Here is a 14,063-nt window from a genome sequence, read left to right as displayed (position 1 = left end):
TTCCTTTTCCGATAACAATCCAATTTTCTCTTGAATTCTGATTAAATCTGCCTCCACCACACCCTCAGGCAGTGAATTCCAGATCCTAACCACTGGCTGCGTGAAAACGCTTTTTTCTCATATCTTTTCTTTTGCCAATGACCTCAAATCAATACCCTACGATCCATCAACCAACAGGAACAGTTACTCCCCACCTCTGTCCAGACTTCATGATTTTGAATAGCTCTATTAAATCTCCTCTCAACCTTCTCTTGTCCAAGGAAAACAATCCCTTCTTCTCCAATTTTCTCTGTAACTGAAGTTAACCTCATCCGTGGAACCATTTTTATTCTGCCCTGCTAATCTCTTCACATCCTTCCGAAAGTGTGATACCCAGAAGAAGACACGGGTGTGGCCAGCCGTGTTGTATATAGGTATAACAACTCACTTGATTTTCTACTCTCAGCCTTCATGAATAAAACCCAGGATGCCCTACGTTTATTAACTGCTCTCTCAACTTGTCCTGCCCACCTGCAATGATTTATAAACCCAGGTCTGGCCTACTCCTGAACCCTCTTTAGAATTAGACCCTTTATTTTGTATTGTCTCTCCATCATCCTCCGACTCAAATTAATCGCTTCACACTTGTTTGATACTAATGCAGACAAGCATCTGAGGGTTCCAAAGAATACTCATATTGGACTCAAAACGTTAACTCTGTTACTCTTCCCACAGATGCTGCCAGACCTGCTGATATTTTCTAGCACTTGCTGTTTTTATTTAAGCATATGAGGGGAAAGAGAATAGAAGGCTACAAAAATAGATTTAAATCAGAAAGGTCAGCATGGGCTGCTTGGGCCAAATGGCCTGTTTCTGTATCATGTATCCAATGTTAATGGTACTATATAAATGCAAATTGGTGTTCCTCTCATTATGTCTCATTGGCTGACACCACACTGCAGTGCCATTGGATTTCAAAGTCATACAAAAATACGAAACAGGAGCAGGAGTAGACCATTCAGCCCTAGAGCCTGCTCTGCCATTCATTAAGATCATGGCCTCAACCCCATTTTCCTTCCTATCCCCTGTACCATTTGATTCCCTTGTCAATCAAGAATTTGGATAACTCAGCCTTGAAAATATTCATTGACCCTGCCTCCACCACTCTCTGGGAAAAGCATTCCACAGACTCACTGTTGTGTGAGTTACAATGATATAAAGGCACGAATCTCCCATAAGGGATTGGGTAAATACATTGTGGTTTCATTTATTTAGACTCGGCACATGCGAACAGATGTATTTGAATAGAAAGCCTGAAGATATCGGTAGCAGAGCTGTGTGTTTGTGCTCCGTTCAAAAGCAAAAGTGAAACTAAGACTGGATCACATGACACATTTCCCTTCTGGTGATGTCAAGCGGCTATCCCTTAAAGGCATATTACAAAACTCATGACCCTCTGAGAGAACAAAAAAATCTCCTCATCTCCATCTTAAATGGGAGACCCCTTACTTTTAAATTGTGTTCCCTTGTTCTAGTCTCTCTTACAAGGGGAAACATCCTTTCAGCACCCACCCTGTCAAGTCCCCTCAGGATCTTAGATGTTTCAATAAGATCACCTCCCATTGTTCCAAACTCCAATGGATACAGGTCCAACCTGTCCGACTTTTCCTCTTAAGATAACCCCCTCATCACAGGGATCAGTCGAGTGAAACTTCTCCAAACCGCTTTGATGCAATTGTAGCCTTTCTTCAATAAAGAGACCAAAACTGTACTCCATTCTCGAGATGTGGTCTCACCAATACCCCATACAATTGCAGCAAAACATCCCTACTTTTATCTTCCATTCCCCTTGCAATAAATAATAACATTCCATTTACCATCCCAATCACTTGTTGGACCTGCATATGAACTTTTTCTCATTCACGTGCCAGGACATCCAGAACCCTCTGAGCTTGAGATCGCTGCAATCTCCCATCATTTAAATAGCATGCTGCTTTTTTTATTCTTCCTGCCAAAATAGATAAGTTCACATTTTCCCAAATTACACTTCATCTACCAATTATTTGCCCACTCACTGAACCTATTTTAATCCCTTTGTAGGCTTCTTGTGTCGTCTTCACAACTTAATTTCACACCTATCTTTGTATCATCTGCAAACTTAGCAACCATATTTTTGGTCCTTTCATCCAATTAATTGATATAAATTGTAAATAGTTGAGGCCCCAGCACTGATCCCTTTGGCACTCCATTCATCACATCCTGCAAACCCAAAAATAACCCATTTATGCCTACTCTGTTTCCTGTTAGCTAACCAATCCTCTATCCATGCCAACATGTTACCACCTACACCATGAGCTCTTATTTTATGCAGTAAGCTTTGATGTGGCACCTGGTCAAATGCCTTCTGGAGATCTAAGTACGTCACATCCACAGGTTTCCCTTTATCCACATTACTCATTATTTCCTCAAAGAACTCCAATAAATTAGTCAAACATGATTTTCCTTTCACAAGACCATGTTGACTTTGCCCGATTGCTTTGAGATTTTCTAAGTATCCTGCTATAACTTCTTCAATAATAAATTTCAACATTTTCCCTGTGACAGATGTCAAGCTAACTGGCCTGTAGTTTCCTGCCTTTTGTCCCCCTCCTACCTTGAATAGAAGAGTGACATTCACTATTTTCCAATCTGGTAGGACCTTTCCAGAATCTAGGGAATTTTGGAAAATTAAAACCATCTGTTATCTCAACAGAAAATTTATTTTTTTTTAAGAAAGGCTTTTGTGTTCCACTGGGTCAAAATTTTACCAGAAATTAACAACTTCCTCTTTCCAAACAACAATTAAAAATCATGATTGACCTCAGGACCATTTGGGATCACTTGGTCAGATGGATTATTGCTCTTAAAGGGACAGGCCTGAGTTGGCAGTAAACCACCAATAACTATAAGCAATGCCACAGGAGAGCAGCAAGCATTAGTAAAGAAAAACTGTGAATGGTAGAAATAAGTAAACGCAAATGCAACTCCAAGTGATCAAAGTGTTTCATTAGAACTGAGCAAGAAATAAGTTCTGATGGAATGTTAAAAGTTTTCATAAACTGCAAAGGAATGTTGCATAGCCCTACAAGTAATGTATCAAAGAACTACAGGCAACAAACACTTTGAAGATTTGGCTGCATTTTCCTTAAGTTTCATTTCTTAAAACATCATTAGAGCAGAATGCCCAAAGAAAATTGGTTGAGCATGTAATATCTAGTCTCTTCAAGTTAGGCAGTGGGGGGTGAGGGCAGCCCACTGAGGCTTTCCTATTTGCTCCTGGGACCCTGAGGATGACCAGAGCAAAGGTCAAGGCCTTTGTGACATTGGGTGAATCCCAGGATAATGATCTAGACTTGTCAGAGAATCTGCAGCAATTTGAATTAGGAAATGATGCAGTCTCACACAAGGGCAAGTCATGCAAATGAATTCCAGGAAGAGCTAGCCAGGGAAATCCCCGTGACACAGCTGTGAGAAAGGACGTTAGGATGTGATGACCACAGACTAATATTATTGTCTGGCACTGGCTGGTGGAATAAAGGGAATATCCTGGATCTGTAAAGAACAGTTATAAGGGAGAATATTTGTAAAGTCAGATTTAAGTGTGTTGTGCAAACTGTTTATTCAGCTGGGACCTTCTTCTCCCAAATTGCTCTTTGCAGCTTCACAACTTGATCTTTTGAGAGTGTTCTTTTCTTGGTGAACCCTTGAATTCTTCTCACATCACCCAGTCCAGGACCTCCTCAAGAAGGCACCTTGGCACATTCCAGCAAGCTTGCTACACAGATGCCTGTTGGTAGCATGGCAACCACCATCAGGAATAAAGACTTGACATTGACATCACAGCTTTAAGACATTCCAATGTGCTTTGTAGCCATTGAAGAACTTCTGAAGGGGGAGCCACTGGTGCTATTCTGTCAAAAACCCCAGGCTAAATCATTTTGTATCACACCATGAAAAGACAAAGGCCTTAATCTGCATCATGTGTAGGAGAGACATGCCTCAAAGAAAGGAAAGGGTGGAGAGTACCTCTCTGTTTCTCACCTGGATTAAAATCACCCCATCAATACTAGATAGAACGATGCAGAATTTCCAGGTCAGAAACAGGCCACTCAATTCTACTGTACTGGTCTATTCCTTTCCCCCTCTTGTGTTTATCCAGCTTCCCCTTAAATAGCTGCAGAACTAGCTTCCACAGAGCTCAAGAAAGCCCATTGAATGGAAAGTTGTTCCCTGAGGTGACATTGAGAGGATGGTGCAGATTTTACAATGGTTTTCTCACTTGCAGGGAATGCTACAAACATCACGATCTTTACCTGTCAACAGTGACCTGAGCTTATATAAAACATATATAGTTCACCTCCTTCTTTGCAGTGTACATCTTTATTAGATGTTACAAGGCCTATTCTTTCCATGTGTGGCCATAATCCCTGTCATTAAGAAGTTAATACCAGACATGTGGGCCTGAGGGTCACCCTGACACTAAGGTCCTCCAAGACAATTTGGTTTATATGGGGCATTGAATTTTCTAGACCTCGAAGTTTGGTTAGAGCTGTTGTTTGATCAATCCTACATCAGATCAGCATTATTAACATTCACAGGGCAAATTTGAAGCTAAGTTTAAGCTCATTCAAAACTCTGGTGCCCATGCCCGGACTCATTGATTGACATTGGCTCCCAATCTGGCAATGTGTTGATTTGAAAATTCTCATCCTTGTTTTCAAGACCCTCACCTTACCCTATCTCTGTAATCTCGCCCCACCCCACAACCCTCTGAGTTATCTGCACTCCTTAAATTCTAGCCCCTTTCTCTATTTCCAATTTTTCCCCAATGGTGGCTGCACTTTCAGCTGCTGGAACACAAATCTTTGGAATTCTCTCTGTAAACTTCTGCCTCTTGACCTCAGTCTCCTTAATACCTGACCTGCCTCTTTAACCTGCCCTAATATGTGGCTCAGTGTCAAATTTGACCTGAGAATGTTCCTATGATTTTTTGGAATGTTTTACTGAATGACATAGCATGTATTACTGCTACACCAATGCAATTGCTTCAACTCTCTATCCAATGCTCAGGGCTCTGTAGAATGAACCCATGTAACCCAACTAATTGGTTCTCTATCACCTCTGGCCTCTGACCTGTTTATCTCTTATCATTAGCTAATATATCTCTATCTATTTCTTCAATAGTACAGGCATTGCATTTCATGCCAAATGCCCCTGGCTCCCTCTTGGCCTCAGTTTCTTCATTAAAATAGATTCTATTAAGAAAAAGACAGTTAGGTTCAGTTGCAAATACTCATGCTCCTTGGATGAGAGATCCGACTGTGCTGCTATTTGCCCATTCAACTTAGCTGGAACAGGCTGAAGGGGCCGAATGGCCTCCCCTCCTGTTTGTCCTCACAATCATAAAGAATTGCCAACTGAACAAAGTTCCTCCTTATTGATAAGAGCGCACCTTAAATGAGGCATTGCTGCACCTTTTGACACTGAAAGAGTTTATGAATGGAGGGCGAGTCTCACCTGTCGGTTTTCCTCCTTCTTTCCTCCTGACTGTGGGATTTGACATCACATGATCATTGGTTCTGCCTGGCACTGCCCTTCCTGAAAGGTCAAACAAGATGATACTGAATCTACAGGGCACCTCCCCATCTAATGGGAGTCGAGGGGTTCCACAGCTTACGTGTGTCTAACAACGTACTATTTACAGTGTTGTGCCTGGATACCAGTGACAAGCAAAGCAACACAGTTATATAAGCTTTGTATTTGTGTTTAACACAACCTTGTGACTCTTCCAAGTTTTCTTTTGTGATGCAATCTTAAAAGTCACAAACTCACTTGAACTTTGACAGATCCAGGTGAATGGAGCAGAATTGTTCCATGTAGCAGCAGCAGGACAACTCTTTGGCCTTGATAAACAGCTGCAATGCTAGGAGTGGAGATGATGTTGAAACTTCTGTGGTGTAGAGAGTCAGATATCCGTGACAAAAACAAAAAACTGCGGATGCTGGAAATTCAAAACAAAAACAAAAACAAAAACAGAATTACCTGGAAAAACTCAGCAGGTCTGGCAGCATCGGTGGAGAAGAAAAGAGTTGACGTTTCAAGTCCTCATGACCCTTCCACAGAACTGAGCGAATATGAGGAGAGGGGTGAAATATAAGCTGGTTTAAGGTGGGGGGGAAGAGAAGTGGGGGCGGGGGGGTGTTGGTGTGGTTGTAGGGACAAGCAAGCAGTGATAGGAGCAGATAATCAAAAGATGTCACAGACAAAAGAACAAAAGAATATAGAGGCGTTGAAGGTGGTGATATTATCTAAACGAATGTGCTAATTAAGAATGGATGGTAGGGCACTCAAGGTACAGCTCTAGTGGGGGTGGGGTGGAAAGACTAGTGGGGCATAAAGGATTTAAAAATAATGGATATAGGTGGGAAAAGAAAAATCTATATAAATTATTGGAAAAAACAAAAGGAAGGGTGAAGAATCAGAAAGGGGGTGGGGATGGAGGAGGGAGTTCAAGATCTAAAGTTGTTAAATTCAATATTCAGTCCAGAAGGCTGTAAAGTGCCTAGTCGGAAGATGAGGTGCTGTTCCTCCAGTTTGTGTTGGCCTTCACTGGAACAATGCAGCAAGCCAAGGACAGACTTGTGGGCAAGAGAGCAGGGTGGAGTGTTAGATATCCGTGATCTGTTTGTGGGGTGTTTTCCAGGGTAGGTTTTGGGAATCTGACAGAAATGCTCTCACTGTCCCCAGCCAACAGACAGTTCCCTGAAATGCATCTATTCAGCTCAACCACTCCCAGTGGCCACAAATTCCACATTCTCGCCACTCTCTGGGTGAAGATATTTCCCGTGAACACACTGTTAGGTTGTTATATTATTCATTAAGAACCAGGAACGAATTGTTATGTGAATATATATATCCCGGGTGCCACATTTTGCTGCTGCACAGTCTGTCAGTCTACCAGATGCATGGAGAGTGGAAATAAATGCACTCTGAAGCTCCAGCATTTAGAGCCAAAAGTGTGATTATTTCTAACTTCTGGGGACCAGAAGACATAACAGATTGATGATTGGCTCACAACCCCTTGGTTCTGCTCTCACCTAATAAGTGGAAACACTCTACATCAATCCTGTCAGAACAATTTCTAACTTTAAACACGTCAGCCCTCACCCTTCAAGAGTAACAAGCTGGAGAGTTTTTCTTGGGAAGAGAGAACGTTGAGGAGCGACCTGACAAAAGACTTGAAAATTATGAAGGAATTGGATAGGGTAGACGTGGAGAGAGTGTTTCCATTTGATGAGCAAGTGCGGAACTAAACATCCTTGACTGCACTAATGACTTCAATAGGAAATTCAGGAGACAAAGTCAAATATGCTGAAAATCTGAAATAAAACAAAAGTGCTGGAAAGGGTTCTGAAGAAGAGTCATACTTGACTTGAAACATTAAATGTCTTCCTCTCTCCACACATACTAACAGACCCGCTGAGCTTTTCCAGAACTTTCCGTTTTTATGAGGAAGTTCAGGAGAAAATTTTTTACCCAGAGTGTGGTGAGAATGTAAAGCTCGCTGCCACAGGGAGTGCTTGAGGCGAATGGTATAAATGTATTAAAGTAAAATTGGATAAACCCACGAGGGAGAAAGGAGTAGAAAGTATGTTGATATGGTGAGAAGAAGCAGTGTGAGGGGAGGCTTGTGTGGAGCATGAGCACTGCCCTGAACTCCTATGAGAAAGCTTTGATACCATAGTGGGGAGATGGTCAGCTTCTGGCTGGGAGGTTTGCGGCGGGGGGGGGCACGAAAGAGTTAAAATGGGCCCAATAGCCATCCTTATCGGGTGATTAAGAACCTTTGGCCATGGAAACAAAGCCCAGTGGCGGCACCAACTTTATCTTTAGCATCCCACCCTGCACCCACTCTTCCTGACACCTCCTGTGTTCAAAACCTGTTGAAAAAGCAGGTGATTTATTCTCCTCTCCAATCACCACACTCAAATAAGTATATTCCCATCTTTTGGTGTAAAAGGACTTACAGTGCCGCTGCTCTCCCCTCATCTTCAAGACCGAGCTTCCAAGCTATGTCCTCCTGTGGAGTAGTGAAAGAGGAGCAAAGAGAGGGAGAGAAAAGACTTACATTGATATAGCACTTGTCATGATCTGCGGACATCTCAAAGCCCTTGCCCGTCAATGCGGTACTTTTGAAACATAGTCACTGTTGTAATGTAGCAACATCCAGGACAAGAAGAGCTCAGCTTTCTGCTCGGGTTGGCTTGTGTGGTTTGATTTTTGTTTGGAATCATTGCTTCATTCTTTTCAATCTTGTGTGTGAGTGTGAGTGCAAGTGTGTGTGTGTGTGTGTGTGTGTGTATGAGAGTGCGTGTGTGCGTGTGTGTGTGTATACATTTAAATTTTGAATCAGAAGATTTTCTGAATGTAGCTCAGTTGTAAATACAAAGCCAGTTTAGTGCAATCTTTTCCAACTAGTGAATCAACAAAGGCAGCACCATCTATACTGCCAACTTAGACAGCCTGTAAATTTCTATCTTGCATTGCTGGCTGTGTTGAACTGGGCACCACAGAGGCCTCACATTGTCTTCACCCTATCACAGACCTTCCTTTAGTCCTTATCTGACACTTGCTCAAAACCTATTCCCATTTCTAACTTTTGCCAGTTCTGATGAAGGGCTATCGAGCTGAAACGTTAACTCTCCAAAGATGCTGCATCACTTGCTGAGTATTTCCAGATTCCTTTCAGATTGCCAGCATCCACAGTATATTGCTCTTCCAGAAGGACAGTAAGTTAGGGGATCTAACTGGCACTCCCAGAAGTAGCAATGTCAACAGTTGGAGAAAGGAGAGAAAATAAATAGCAAGAAAATGAATAAATAGAGGGTCATACAGGAGCTAATTGGACAGTATTGAACACTGCTCTGCTGTTTGAAACAGCATTCACAGTCACTTTTTCACAAAACTTTGACATTTTTTTTGAAGTTCAGTTGTGTTCAGAAGAATGAACTCGTATTTTACAACATCCCATATCACTTTACAGGAGTGACTAGTGTCATGATGGAAACAAAGTCCAACTATCAGCAATGTTTCTGTGATACTTGTTGAGGGATAAATATTAGTCCACATGATGAGGGAAAATCGGTTGTGAGAATATTTAAATTGGGTGTTAACAGCTTCCCTGTTCTCACTTGCTGACTGTGACACAGGTCAGGAGTGAATGGCTAAGCAAAGAGGAGGAACCAAACAAATAACACAGTGCCATTGCACAGAAAGCCAGCACAGTAACTCCATCTCAAAGGACCCTGAATTATACCAAGTCTCCACTGCACCAATGGTGATGCCTCCAGCCAAAGCGGATCCTTGGCAGGGCTGTTAAGCTGAACAGAGGAGGCAGGTTTATGTTGTCGACTTGTACAACCAGCAGGACACTCATGCTGACTCAGCAGCTTATCCTTGACTTATCGATACAGTTCCACCCTGAGCAGCTGCCTCCAATGTTGTGTGGCTGGGAAACGATTAACTATCAACACAGTACACCACAGATCATGGGTGGCCCTCGCCTAACCTCCCTGTAAACCTCATGTGTGCTGGCAAACTTTATAGGCGCAGTGAAAATACTTCTACCTGCAAACAAAGGGTTAGGAAAGAAAAAGGAAGATTGGTGTTGCACTTCCACAACCTTTACAACCTCTCAGAGTAGCTCGCTGACAATTTTTTCTAAGTGTTGCCACCTCTGCAATGGGGGTGTCTTGGCAGCCAATCTGTACTCAGCAAGGTCCCGGGAACAGTGAATTGGAAAGAAGATGACCACCCCATGTTTCTTCTTAGCGACATCAGTTGAGGGATAACTGCTGACCAGGTCACTGGGAAGAACTCGGGGCATCATGCAACTGGAGCACACCGGAGTGCCTCTCTGGCACTGCCAACCGGGGTCCAGGCTGCAGACAGTTCTAAACACCAGAGCCCCAGGGGCTAGCGGAGGCCCAGGTTCGCTGTTTTAGACTGAGTTCCCATCGTCCACACTGAGCGGCCGGAGCTTAGGACCCGACAGACCGGCTGAAAAAAAAAATCAGGACTTAAAGGCTAAGAGCTATGGTTTTTATCAAGCCGTTCTGTCAGGTCAATTTTGCTTGTTGCTAAGCTGCTGCTGGGGAGGTTTGGTGGGGGGGGGGGGGGGGCGGTCAGTGGAGAGGGGGCGTTGGGGGAAGGGAGTGGGCTGGAAGTTGGAGGGGGAGGGCAAGGGTGTAGTTCTGCCAGGGCGGACCAATGCACTGAGGATGCTGCGCTAAGTGCTGTGTCAGAAACCGATCTCCGGGGAATCGTTGACATACTTACTGAGACGTACAACAAGATGGGACTGACACTCAACATTTAGAGGGCCAAAGCCCTCCCTCAGCAAACTCAAAATGCACAGGCCCCAGCCCCGTTGATTAGGATTCATGAGGAGGGCCCGAAAAATTGAGGAACAAAGAAATGCAGCATTGCCTGAAATCTGCTGGTGCAGCCGTTGGCCACCTGAGAAAGCAAGTGTTTGAAGATCACTACACCAAAACTGTCGCCAAGCCCATGGTCCACCATGCTGTCATGATCCCTTCCTTACTGTCAGGGGCGGAATTTTGAGTTCGGCAGGCGGGCGCAGTCGGCAGGCTCGGGATTGACCAGGAGACAGACCGCCGCCCGTGATCGGCCCCTGGCTGTGATTTCACGTGAAACGCAGCCCCACCCCCCCATCCCCCCATCCTCCTCTCCACCACCACCCCCCCCCCCACCCCCCGCCCCACCACCTCTGGTGGAAGGGTCCAGCGGGAGCCTGTTGGCCGCTGGGACAAATTGCGATTCGGCGGCCGGTTTAAAAACGGCCCGGGCAGCTCCTGGAAGGCTGCCATGGAAAAACGTCTTCTCTGCATTAGCAAACTCAAGTGATGGAGTCATGTGCAGCTGGACAGGGCAGCTCGATTGGGCACTCCGCCTCCCCACTTTTCAGATGAGTGCCTTCCAGTCCTCCTGGAGGAGGTGGCTACCAGAAGGGACGGCCTTGTCCCCAGAGATGGGAGGAGACCACCGCACCTCACAGAGAGGGCGTGTGAAGAGGTTGCAGCTCTGGTCAGCAGCCATGACGTGCCAGAAGAGGTTAAATGACCTGCTGTGTTCAGGAAGGGTGAGTACCATGTCGGCATGGGTCAGTGTCCAGAAGTGTTTAGGTGTGGCTGTCCTCCACCAGACCTCAGGGGTGTTAGAGTCTGAGCGCCAACTGTCAAGGACGCCGGGGCTGGCCAAGCGGGTGAGCCCTGGCTGCTTGGACTGAGTGCCTTGCGACTCGAAGGCCACAACCCAGACGTGCCCTGTGAGGTGCTCCTCAGCTGGGGTTGGCCAGGCTGCAATGGAGCTGCAGGTGGGGACTGGACTAATCGATGCTCCTCTATCCTCTCAGGAGAAAACAAGCCATAACCAACTGGAGAGGTCACGTACAGGTGGAAGCCCATCCAACCTGCTGCTGCTGACCAGGTTTGAACGGATGCCCTGTAGTTGGAGAGCCAGCACGGCTCATGTGCAATTGGGTGTGGAGAAGCGAGGGTGCCAGACGAAGGTAAGAGTGTCGTGCATAGAGGTATAGAGGTGAGCGTTTCGGATTGTGCAACCATTCTAGTGTAGTCTCTTCATTGTTGTGAGCCTCAAACCTGGAATCCCCATTGATCATTGGAAGACGTTGGCACCATGATGCAGATCTCCATTGTCTCACCCGGGTGCCTGGTATGCACAGTGACAGTGTGATGACTTTAACAAATGACATGTCCTTCTTCTCCCTTTTAGATTTGCCAGCAGGCATTTACTCTCCGGACCCTAAAGGGCCACCCCTGATGCCAGAGGACCACTGGGCTTCATTTGCACCTGCGTCACACCCGCTCTCTGAACCAGGCACCAGCGCAGATACCAACACCTCAGTGGTAATTAGATCACCGGGTAGAATGTCGGTGCACATTGGTGAGGCCACTTCACACTTGCCTGAGGCATAGGCGGAGGCAGAGAGTGCCCAGGTTGCTTGCAGTCCGAGGGCTGCTGGGGCCAAAGCCGATGCTCAGTTGAAGGCTGATGATGAGCCTCTGGAGTCGCCCATTAGGTGTCAGATGTTGGGTGTCGAGCAAGATGGGCAGGAGGATTTGATGGAGATCCATGAGGGTATGAATGCCATGGTCTCTGTTGTGGCGGAGTCCATGTAGAGCATCAGCACTGCATTGACCCTCATGGCTGAGCACACAGCCTCCTCCATTGAGAGAGTGGCGACTCTCATGGAGAGGCAGATCCAGGAACAGAATCAGAGGTTCCTGGGGTTGCGTTCAGACCTGCAGCCCTCACACAGGCACTGACCTCAGGTGGTCAGTGCCAGCGTGGGAGATGGATGAGGCACCTAGTATCCCAGCTAGGTGCCCGTCCATCAGAGCAACCTCATGTTGGAGCATGAGCTGCCTGTCATCTCTGCTGGCTCCTCTCAGGGTGCTCTGGATGATGGCAGCAGCTCCTCTGCCCCTCCGCCAATGGCCGTCGCATCTGATGAGACTCCAATGACTGGGGAGATGCCAACCGTGGCACTAGCCACTCCCTCCCAGGCAGGGCCAGCACGGACTCCACTGGCCAGTGGACGACCGCCAAGGTTATCAAGGCCAACAAGACAACAGAGTCAGCAGGCTGCCTCCAATGGCAGTGCCAGTGAGGCAGGGGGCACCAAGACGTAGCAGTCGGAAAAGCAAGTTAACGGCACCATGAGCACAAGAGGGACGGCGCACGGGTGATTTTCTGTTCATTTATGTTTGGTTTATATGTTTGCTGGTGTGGACATCAACACCAATATGGTAATGTCATTATGTATTCAATGTGACAACAACACTAAATTTGCTTTGGTTCTGATGGCCTGAGTATGCTTCACTATTTTTCCCTGCACCGGGGTACGCCAGTATGTAATGCTGGACGTGAGGGGCTGGATACTTTATTGCACAGGCATTGAGTAAACTTTGGGTGTACATGAAAGGGTCATTTCAGACATCTGGAATGAAGGTGGCAGCCCTGACATGAGGTGGAAGCTGATCTTTGGTAGCCTAGTTGAAGGAGCATTGGATCAAGGTGTCCCTGCCTCCCTGAAGGATACAGAGGTCTGCCCCCATGCCCTCAACGTTCTCCTCACCATGCTCCTCTTCTGACTCACCACTGGACTCATCATCTGTGACCTGTGCAGCTGTGTCAAGATCCTCTTCCTCCAGTAGGTCCCCCCTTGTCAGTGCCAGATTGTGGAGAGTGCAGCATGCAACCATGATCAGTGACACCCACTCTGGGGGGTATTGTAGTGCACCCGCTGAACGGTCCAGGCATCGGAAGCGCATCTTGAGGAGACTTATGATCCTCTCTACCACTGCCCTTGTGGAGGCATGACCCATATTATAACGCTGCTCTGCCTCTGTTCTTGGGTGGCGGAGAGACGTCATTAGCCACCTTTTCAAGGGATAGTCCTTGTCACCCAGCAGCCACCTATGCAGTCGGGCTGGAGCACTGAAGAGCCTCGGCACCTGGGAGTGTCTCAGGATGTAAACATCATGGGAGCTGCCTGAACACCTTGCACAGACTTGCAGAATCTGCATCCTGTGGTCACACACTATCTGCACGTTCATGGAGTGGATTCTCTTCCTGTTGACGAAGGCATCCAGCTGACCCACTGGCGCTTTGATGGCCACATGTGTACAGTCGATGACACCCTGGACGCAGGGGAATCCAGCAATCGCTGCAAAGCCTCTGGCCTGCTCAGCCTGGCTGGCATCGTCCGTACAGTAAAGAATAAAGGTCAGTACCTGCCTGAACAGAGCTTCTGTCACCAGCTTGACACAACTGAGGACAGCTGATTGGAAAACTCCACACGGACCCCCCACTGAGCCCTGGAAAGAGCCAGAGGCACAGAGATTTGAGGGCTGCTGTGACTTTCAGAGCCACTGGCATGGGGTGTCCACCCACACAGTTGGAGTTAATCTAAGGCCCAATCATCTGACAAATGGAGGTCA

The sequence above is a fragment of the Carcharodon carcharias genome, chromosome 17 (genome assembly GCF_017639515.1).
Source record: "Carcharodon carcharias isolate sCarCar2 chromosome 17, sCarCar2.pri, whole genome shotgun sequence".
Classification (NCBI taxonomy): Eukaryota; Metazoa; Chordata; class Chondrichthyes; order Lamniformes; family Lamnidae; genus Carcharodon; species Carcharodon carcharias.
The sequence above is the reverse complement of the archived record's forward strand: the minus strand, read 5'-3'. Positions refer to the sequence as shown.